This window comes from Mixophyes fleayi, chromosome 6, assembly GCF_038048845.1.
Source record: "Mixophyes fleayi isolate aMixFle1 chromosome 6, aMixFle1.hap1, whole genome shotgun sequence".
Lineage (NCBI taxonomy): Eukaryota > Metazoa > Chordata > Amphibia > Anura > Limnodynastidae > Mixophyes > Mixophyes fleayi.
The window spans coordinates 133,451,184-133,461,986 of record NC_134407.1 but is presented as its reverse complement, the minus strand read 5'-3'; positions in this window follow the sequence as shown (position 1 = coordinate 133,461,986).

The following is a 10,803-nucleotide window of genomic DNA, read 5'->3' as shown; positions in this document are numbered from 1 at the left end:
GGGGTTCCTGGTGAAAGGAAATCCTGTTAGACTCCGCGCCTGTGGGTGGGCCAAGCCATGTTCAGTAGAGCCTAGGGATCATTTTCCATAAGCCAACCGTGACAATGGGATGCAGAGGGCTGCATGCAGATTCTGACAAAAACAGGATGCAATGGACTGCAGAATGTTACCACAAGGTAACGTAGAAGGAACACACACAGTAAGCAATAGTCTGCTGACCACTACCCTGGAGGTAAGGACACAGGATGCAATGGTCTGCAGAGAGTAACCACTAGGCAGTAGAGATAGTACACAAGATGCAATAGTCTGCGGACCGATACACTAGAGAAGCTGAAGACAGGATGCAATGGTCTGCGGGGAGTTACCACTGAACAGTGGAGGTGACACACAGGATGCGGTAGTCTGCTGACCGATAAACAGGAGAAGCTGAAGACAGGATGCAATGGTCTGCGGAGCGTTACCACTGGACAGTGGATATGACACACATGATGCAGTTGTCTACGGACCACTACACTGGGGAAGCTGAATATAGGATGCAATGGTCTGCGGAGTATTAGAACTGGACAGTGGAGATGAAACACAGGATGCGGTAGTCTGCTGACCAATGCACAGAAGATGTTGAAGACACAGGGAGCCAAGTCCTACATAGACAGGTAACTGAGTAAAAGATCCGGCACCTAGAGGAGGAGGGAGGTGCAAGTTATAGTGCTGGCAATGAATGGACGGCCAATAGGAGAGAAGCAGGAGGCTAGAAAGGCGAGCGGTTATGCTCAGAACCACCAAAAACATGGTCACTCATGCCCCTGCGCTTCCTGAACTTTTAGTCCAGTGTTCTTCGGTTCGCTTCCTGTTACTATTCTCCTGTGTTTCGTTTTGGTACCTCGCTGTCTGGCTGGTGTGACGATTTGGCTTGACCTGACTTCTCTCTGGAATCTATCTGTGTACTGCACCGCTCATTTGGCTTTGACCTGGACAGCCTGACTATGCCTTTCAACTACTGTTGCTACATCGGTGACTGTCTTGGAGAACCGCAACCTGTGTACCCTCTGCAGCTAAGCGGGAGTCCCTGGTGAATACCGGGGGTACGTTAGACTCCTCACCTCCTTGTTCAGTTGCGCTTATACCGGTTAGCGGCCATCTCTGAAATTCAGTGACAACACCTTTATTCTTATTGATACCTGTTGTGACCGCTGCCGGTTTACCTGATTCTGCTCATTTGCCTGTTGCCCTGACCTCTGTCTGTATACCGGGTTGCAGCTAGTTGCCTGAAACTATTCTGTCTCCTGTATTTCAGTTTCTTCTCTCATCTCCTGAGCTACGGTTTCTGTACATAAGCTCCCACTACGCTGAGTTTAAGACCTGGGGGCATTTGAGTACTTGTCAGCATAACTAGCTCTCCGGGAAAGACTGCTGCTAAAGGTGAAGACCTCTTCTATCTGTTCTGGGAGTTCATGTCAGTACCTTCAGCCATAACAGTAGCTACACTTTCAATCAGCTCCTGAAAGGCGCTATTCTGCTTTTTTCAGACAAGTGAAAGTGACAAGTGAAAAATACTAAGTATTATAAAGAGGCCACTGCATCAAAACATATCTTAGAAACCTATTATTATTAATTATGGTTATTATTATTATTATTAATAATATTATTATTATTATAATTCATTAACAGTTATTTATATAGAACTAACATATTAAAAACAGATAATATTTTTATCACACACAGACACACACACTTTGGTTAACTTTGTCTGAAACCAATTACCCTACAAGTATGTGTTTGGATTTTGGAAGGAGACCCATGCAAAAAGAGGACATACAAACTGCACACAAATAGGGTCCTGGTTGGAATCAATCAAGAAAGGGAAGGGGTTAAGCAGAGGAGAGGACTTATTTAAAAAAGAGAACATTTAACACCACATTTCAAGCTTTTCAAGCAGACACATTAATCAGACATATTATGGTTTAAAGTTGGAGAGATTTGTTTAAACTTAAGGGAAAGGGTCTGAGGTTGGACTTGACTGGACATTAGTCGAGCCTTCCCCATCCGTGACATACTCATGCCACTCACTGACATATTAAAGAAATAAACAATGTAATGTTTTAAAGAGAACCATTTTGATACTAATAATTAAGGGTATATCTTGTAAACCAGGATAAAATAAAATATATGCCGCTGACTAATTATTGAACTTATCTTTATAATTAGGAATTAGTCTACTTTACTTGAAAATCTTGATATATAGAAATATTTAAACATATAGAGGTTTATAACAATATGGGCTGGCAATTCCTCTAATAGAAAGTCAATTTAATATAAAGGAAATCCATTTGATAATGACAGATATATGGTGGATCAGCTCCCAATACTTTGTCAATAATTTTATCATACACTATAACACTAAAATTTTAATATTTTATATTTCAAACCACATATTTCTAATGAATAGTAATAAAGCTGAAATTGTATTTATTTCTCTTTTCTGAATCTCCAATATATATACTATACTTACATTTACAAGTTTCCTTTTTCTTGGATGATTATTGATAGAAATGCAATTATCCTCAAATTCAATAAACATGACAATGGGAGTTGTAATGCTCAAAGGTGAGCCAAGACATTGATTAGATGCAACAGTCCAGCAGCAAAACATTACTTAAAAGTGTTGATATCCATAAATAAGTAACACTGCTATTGTAATAATCTATTACTGAACATTAGGAAAACAAGGTTACTTATTCATAGTCATCAATTATAAAAATTTCAGTGTTAGAAGTGGTGATTGTTTATATTGACAGTTATAAATGAAGAGCAGTGATATTATATCACATTATAAAAACTGTCACAAGGTATATTATACAGTGCCCCCCCCCCTCCGCTAACTAAGTGGCCACCATAGTGGCATTGTCCTATACAGCAGCGCTGTCAAAGAAGCGCCCGCGGCGGCGCTGTATTGTATACAGCACCACCGCGGACGCTTCTTTGACATCGCATCGGCTGCTGTATAGGACAGCGCTGCCGAAACGGAGCTGCAGCAGCTCTCGCGTGGGTTTTTGGTTGTTTTTTTTCTTTTTTCGTCAGGGGGACGAAACCCCCCCTGACAATCCTGCGTGCGCCCCTATTATAACCGGTATAGGTAACCCCTGCTGCACTATAAAAGAGGTCACCTTGGAATTATATGACCAGTATAAACACTAGGCAGCAACATCATGCCTTTGTGTGCATCATTATACTATTATTATTTAAACTGGTAACAAAAGAAAAGTGTCCAAGTTCTATGGGCAGCAATCTCCTTTCAGAATCATTTTAAATCTGAGGAGTCTCCTACTGTAGAAGAATCAGAAGCTGCTGTTGACTCGGCTATCACTGCTACAGTCAAAATAAAAAAAGTGATCTTAAAAATGAGTAAGGCTAACGTTAACATCCAAATTAATAGCAAACATGTGAATAAGATATTACACAGAAAAGTTTAATGTGTTTAAATATAATTGAATATAAGGTTTGATTCATTCTTATACCAATGTCCTCTGATAATTGTATATCCATGCTTACAAATAAAGTTATAGCCTGATGATTTATGTCTAGATAGACCATGATAAACACAAACTGTATGCTGAGAGCCACACTCGGCCTGATTCATTAAGGAACGGCAATTTTGTGCATATAATCCAGACAATTACTCTGCTCATGCCCAGAACCGGACCATACACCATAGAACGCAGCAGCGTTCACTTCATCTTCGAGCGCAAAGGACACTTACTACAGCATACATTTTCAGGGAGGGAATGGGGTGGGAAAGGGGTGTAGGGCCATAGTCAATTTCCAGTAAGGATGTGCAAGCTTGGGCGCATGCTCAGTGTCCAATTCAAGCTCTGGGCATCTCTCAGCTGCATCTCTTGCTCCAGCTACAGTTCTAGTATAAGTGGCAAGTGTTAGTGATTCTGGCTGTTTACCCATGCTATAACATGTGTTTTCAATTAGGAGCTAATGTTAAAAATGTATTTTATGTACAGTAGACATTCATAACATTCTAATAAATGTATTTCATGTAAAAAAAATAATTTAAAAAACCCTTTTTTAATTTTTGTAATGTTTTATCATTAATGCCTTTATTATTAACAGATTGTATTAATTGAATAGGCTTTTTTCTGTGAGTTCTTTTGTGAGTTTATATTTCATATATGTACTGGACATATCCTGCAGTGTCTTTAAGAGCAGTGTGACCTAGCCCCGTATTCATTCCCACACAAATCTTCACATCTGTTCCTTGTTGAATTCAGACATGCGTATAACCAATTTACGTGCATTCTTTAAAAAACGCACATTATGTGTCCCTTAATAATCCAGGCCCACTGTATGCAGAGGTGATATTACACACATATCCACAATGACAGAAGACTATCTATGTTACGTACCCTTTGAGATAATTTTTAACTGTAAACTATAAAGATATAGTGTATATAGAGCGGTCTCTCTAATGTGAATTATTGGGTGTTTAGAAGTAATCAAGGAGTTATTCCCCAAATATAGACACATTGTTATGCAGGTAAAACATAATTTACAGCTGGGACTGCATTATTTTTTATAATGCACATGTCATTCTAATGAACACTGAAGTGATGATATCAGAACTCACTGATTACAGAGATATTATTTTCAGCAGTTTATACATATATTAACGTCCCACATCTTATCATTAATTTTAGTATTTTAGTCGATGTTTATTTAGATCACATTTTTTAATTCTATCTTCATTTCATGTGTCACAAATTATTTATAGAAAAGTAACAAAAAATACTTTTAAGAATATATTGTAGACAAAAATACTTTAATGATAGTGCAACACAATGATTTAAAACATCCATTTCATTTGACAATCAGTGCCATAGCATTTGCATACTGTCAAACATTCCAAGCTGCAATTTACAATATTATATATAATATAGGCGTTATTCACAGGAACAAGACTCCCTTCATGAACAATAACAGTACTCTTCCTTAGAATCCAGAGGCTGTTTAAAACATTCACATTGTGCCAGGTTTATAGGGAATAATTTTAATACTTACACTACAAGTGGATGAAATGCTCTGCACAATATAGCAAGATGCATTTTCCATGGGAATTTGGGTACTGCAAAACTCTGCAGATCTTCTCAACTATGAGAATCAGGATTGCAAAAATGTTGATCAGTTCATCTCATGCTGCCATTTCAGATTAAGTTATTATAATTTATTGCTGGCACTCTGGTTCTCGAAGTGTTAATAGTTTTCAATTTAAACGTAGTCACCTCATTATTGCTAAGATTAAATTAACTTTCTCATTTTAAATAATAAGAATAGAAAAATGGATTATCAATTAAATTGTAAATGGAATCTAATCTTTAAATAGGAATAATTTGAAGTCTAATTATTCTGTTCTGCAATAATAATTTGAAATTAATTCCTTGCAGTGTATATCTTGAATTCCTTTTGTTTTATATTGTCAGTATAATATTTACTGAAATTAAATTTGTCAAATCATTGCGCACATAGTGCTGTTTTAGCATAGTAATAAGAGTTAGGCACTAGAAGTATAGCATAGCTGCTTCACTTCACTTACTGTGCCTGTCAAGGCTGACAGATGCTGTGGTTACTATGCAGAGGTATCTTCATAGGAACCTGACAAATATCTATCTCCATAGCCAAGAACTGGATAATGGGAAAAGAGAAGGACATTAACAAGGTTATTATCCTTTATTCTGTTCCTCACAAAAATGTTGTCCATAAACTACACAGTAGACAATATCAAATGAGCCAACTCAATTTCATCACTTTTATTATAAAATTATACTAATAAAACAATAATTCTTATAAAATGCAACTGTATATATTCATAAATAGTTTGGAAATAAAAAAAATCACAGTATTGGACAAATATGTCAAATCTATGTCAAATTCCAATGTAGTTATCACAGTTCACTGAGACTCTTGCTGGATCCTATTGATCCACTGGGGATTTGACACTACTCCCCCTAGAGGCGTGGAGTCTAACAGTACAGATGGTCTTCCTCACAGATCCTCGCAAGGAGATATGGACTTCGCTGCCTCTGTACTGCAGGTCGCGGCCCTTAGTGAAGAGTGAAGAGTACCCCACAAGACCCTGGAGAACTGGACCAAGAAAGAATAGACTTGATGCGATCTTCTGCAGACTGCTGCATGGTACCACTAAGGATAGTGGAGATGGAACACTGACTGAGATGATCAATTGGCGGACACAGGGAATACACTTGGAACGATGATCTGCAAGCTGGTACAAAGAATGTCCGTGGTGCGATGTTCTGCAGGCTGACACAAGGGATATTCTTGGTGCAATGTTCTGCAGGCTGACACAAGGAGTAGACTTGGTGCGATGTTCTGCAGGCTGACACAAGGAGTAGACGTGGTACGATGAGATTATGCAAGCAAAGCTAATGCAAAGTGACACGAAGAACTGGCACTGGAAGAGGAAAAGGAGGTGCTTTAAATAGTGCGGACAATCAGTAGAACACCAATGAGACATCAACTGAGTGCTTAACAAAGAGAATGGTTCTACATTGCACAGAACTGTCGGGAAGATGGCCGCCAGGACCAGCCACACGGAGCAAGGAGCAGGGATCAGGTAAAGAGCATCGGACCTCGGGCAGTGAACCTAAGAGTCTGGCGTCTGACAGTAGTTTAGCTAATTGATTATTACAAAATAACTTAAAGTGATATGCATCCCAGTGGAGCCCAGGAACATCTGTCTATTAGGTGATGAAATAGTGTTCAGTACTCCATTCTATTACTCTTCATTAGGAAGATTTATTGTCCCACTAGTATTGACATGTAGGGGTAAATGTACTAAACAGCGCTTTATGCAACTCGCCGATATTTGGCGAGTTTGACTGCTAACTTTAAAACTCCAATGCTTTTAAAGGCAAACCTTGCCCGCAAACACATTGTCGTTTTAAAATTAGCTGTCAATGTCAACGAATATCGGCGAGTTGCAAAAAGGGCTGTTTAATACATTTACCCCTTGGAGCACAATAATGTTCCATTCATTTAGGAGCAACAGTGTCCACTGTTATTTATGTATAAAATTACAAAGCCTCTCCAACAGAGTGTGTATGGCAGGCTCCTTCTGTGTTTCACTCACTCCTCTGTCATGTGTACCCATGGACCTTTCAAAGGTTGAATTGTAAACAAGCTGATGTAGATGTGCTGATGGGACCTAGAAATTTTAACTGGGCTCAAATGTGTATTCCTGATGCATCTCTGGAATTTTTTCAGAGGTATGATAGCATTTATCCAAAGAGGATATTTTTAAACTCCTCTTAACCAATGTAATTGTTCAATCAATTATAACACTACTGTGTTCAGTGTATTGGAAATATCATAAAATATCTCTATCCTTTATTTTTCAAAGTCAAACATTTATAATCAAAACTATACATTACAGAATTATAATGCATAAAACTCATATGAAATTAATCAATTAAGAATCCTTTTCAATAGGCTGTTAAAGAACAGAGATTCATGTGCATACATAGGTACCCTGTTGGTGTATTTTTCTCAGGTGTAAAAACAATCCACTATAGGTTTACATCTGTTGCACAGATTTGTTGTATGCGTATATGTATATAGTAAACATAGTATAACCTATGTTCATCGGCACATGACACATGTGTGATAATATATATTTATTTTCAGTTTTTCACTATTGACCTCTTCCCTCAAAGCCATTAATGCTTTTGGCAACCCTAAATTATAGAAGTCTGGAAAGACAATGTCCATCAGCATAATCAGATCATCTTTTTGCAACCATGATGTTCATATTTGTCCACAAAAATAATTCTTCCATTATTCAGATGTCAGCAGAAAACAAAATCAGACTGTTCAGAACCCAATGAAACAGACCCTATAGCTATCCACATAACTTTATTGAAATCAAGTGTAATACATATTATTTATCAATTACATACTATTTTGTATTATACAGGACATTATTTCTTCCTTTCACTCATAGAGATAGGTGCAATTTCTCAGAATAAAATAATCAGCTACGTTCTTACATCCTCACATGCTTTACTGCAAGTTGACAGATTATGTTACAATTTTTCCTGCAACTTATTACATATTCACGGAGATCAAAACAAATACTAGTTTGTACTGTCGAAGTTAAATAATTGAATGAAGGTGGCAATCAACATTTTCTATACACTACAATCAGCTATGATGCGATTTGTACGCAACATACATTTTATTATAACATTTAAATGTGTTTAATGTATTTAAAAAAAAAATCATATAAAGTATATGTGGTGATAAAGTTAAACAATGTTTGCGACATTTGAAATACATTGAGTTTGGTATCAATGTGCTTGCAATTTATGGAAACATTTCCAGTGTTATATGTGTAGTATTTGCACCTTGTGAACGCAAGTTATAAATAATATCACTATTTCATAGACCAAATAGCTAGTACACAGAGGTTATTGGAAACCAGTTGTACAGGTCTGGAGGCCGAGAGCCTGGGAAAAGGACAGTTGGCAGATTTATAACAATGACCAGAGGAATCCACCAATGCCACGTTGAGTACCTGAGAGTGCAAGAACCTTCAACCAATGAATGGAGACCTTACAACTGTAATTGTATATCTCTGTGATATAACTACTTTTACAACTGTACAGTGTATAAATTGTTGAGATTTGTGTTTTGGACCCCAGGGCGTTCTGATTGAAACTTGAGTTGGTGCCAACTGTCGCACGCGTATGTATAATAAACTTTGCCGTTTAATATACCTTGCAAATAAAACCTATGTGCTTTGGAACCACAGCGATCGCAGTAGACAATTTTTATTTTAAACAATAGTTACAGATGTAAAAGTACTGACAAGGGCAACGTTGATGAATAGTTATCTTTTGTCTACATATTTTATTTTTATTTTTTTGTACAACGATTGAAACGCCTTAAAATTCATATATTTCGTGAAACAATTAGTCATGCTGTATTACAGGAGAACAGCAGCCATGACACCTAGAGAGAAGCGTGCAAATTAACCTCCAAAAAATGTGCCAGTTTACAGCTGGCACATTTGCAGAGATTATCTTAGCTGTAATAACAATCTGGAGGTCTATGGGTTCAGGAAAAATATCCAGTCAATATCAGTCATCCATCTCTGTTGTTTCATTTAGACCTTCTGGATAAGGAGCCCTAAGACTGTGCATCCAGAAGACCTCTCTTTGGCATAATTGGTGATACATATCTCCTCCTCTAGGAGTGGGCACAATATGGTCAATACCTATAACTTTGAGGTCTATAGGGTTTCCTTGGTGCTTTTGTTGAAATTGGCTTAGTACACTATGGGTTAAATATATCAAGGTGCAGTTTTGCAAATCCAGCTATTTTGTCGGGAGAGTTGAAACTCTCAGATGTATGAACCTGAGATTTAATGTAAATTCGCCAGAGTTGTGTTTCTGTCAAAATCGCTTTTTCCAAAATCGATAGAGATCAAACTCCCGACTGTTTGCCACTCCAGCTATACAAGTCTCAAATGTATGAAGCTGCGGTTTAGCAAACTCTCCTGAGTTTGCTTTAAAACACCAGATACAACACGCTGCATTCTAACAGCGTGTTCAGTAAACACATCACTGTTACACTGCCTTTCATATAGCTGGAGGTCCCGGCAGCTGTCAAAACTGATAAAAATAAATAAAAGTTAAAAAAAAGCATTGGCTCCCCCCTCTATTCACTATTAACCCTAGTGCTGCCAGTCTACTGCTGGTTACGTGAAAATCGGGGAAAATTTTGCGTGGATCCCCCCGATTTTCACATAACCAGTACTAGGCAAACCAGCCGGGGTGGGTGGCACTACAGCAGGGGGACACGTGGCAGGGGTCCTCCTGCCATAATGACAATCAACCCCAGGCTGTTCAGCCCTGGCCTGGATTCCCTAGGGAGTGGGGTCCCCCCAAAAAAATGAGCGGACCCCCCTCTAGGGACACCCATCCCAGTACTGAAAGCATTAGGGCTCTTCCTACACCCATGGGCGGTGGGGGTAGGGTAATAAACGGCGATATAAGTTGAATAAAATAAACAGACGCCATTTTGTTTTGTGGAACTACAAGTCCCAGCCAGCCAGGGTGCCATAAACAGTGTGGGCATGCTGATACTTGTATAGCTACAAGCACCAGCATACCCATGGCAGCCAGGGCATGTTGGCACTTGGAGAACCACAAGTACCAACATGCCCTGACACCCACGGCTGGCTGGGACCTATAGTTCCACAAAAGAAAATGTTAAATAAACCACCACACCCTCATTAAAACCACATACATTTAGTAAAAATAATAAAACCCCAATAAAGACACTAAACACCCTCATTTATACCACATCTTTTTATTAAAAATAATAAATCCCCAATATACTTACCACTGATGTTTGCATCTGTTGTCAGTAGTTTTTTATCCTAAAATGGCTGTAGACCAAGTCTCAAATAAATTTATATCCAATAGTCCGGCTTGTACAAGTTCAAAATAAATTTGTAGTTCCCAAAGTCCGGTTTGAAATGTCCAAAAATAATTTGTAAATCCAAAGTCCCTGCTTGAAATGTCTTCTCTTCTTCTTGGGTAAAAAGCCCCCTTGTTGCTTGAAGTCTTCATTTCTACTTGGCCAGGAGGGCCCCCTTGTTGCTTGAAGTCTTCTTATCTTCAGCCAGGGGGGCTCCAGATTTGTAATATCCACTCCAGTACATGCTTGTCTTAAAAAAATAAAAAAGATGAGAGCCGCCGCAAATAGCTTCTACAGTGT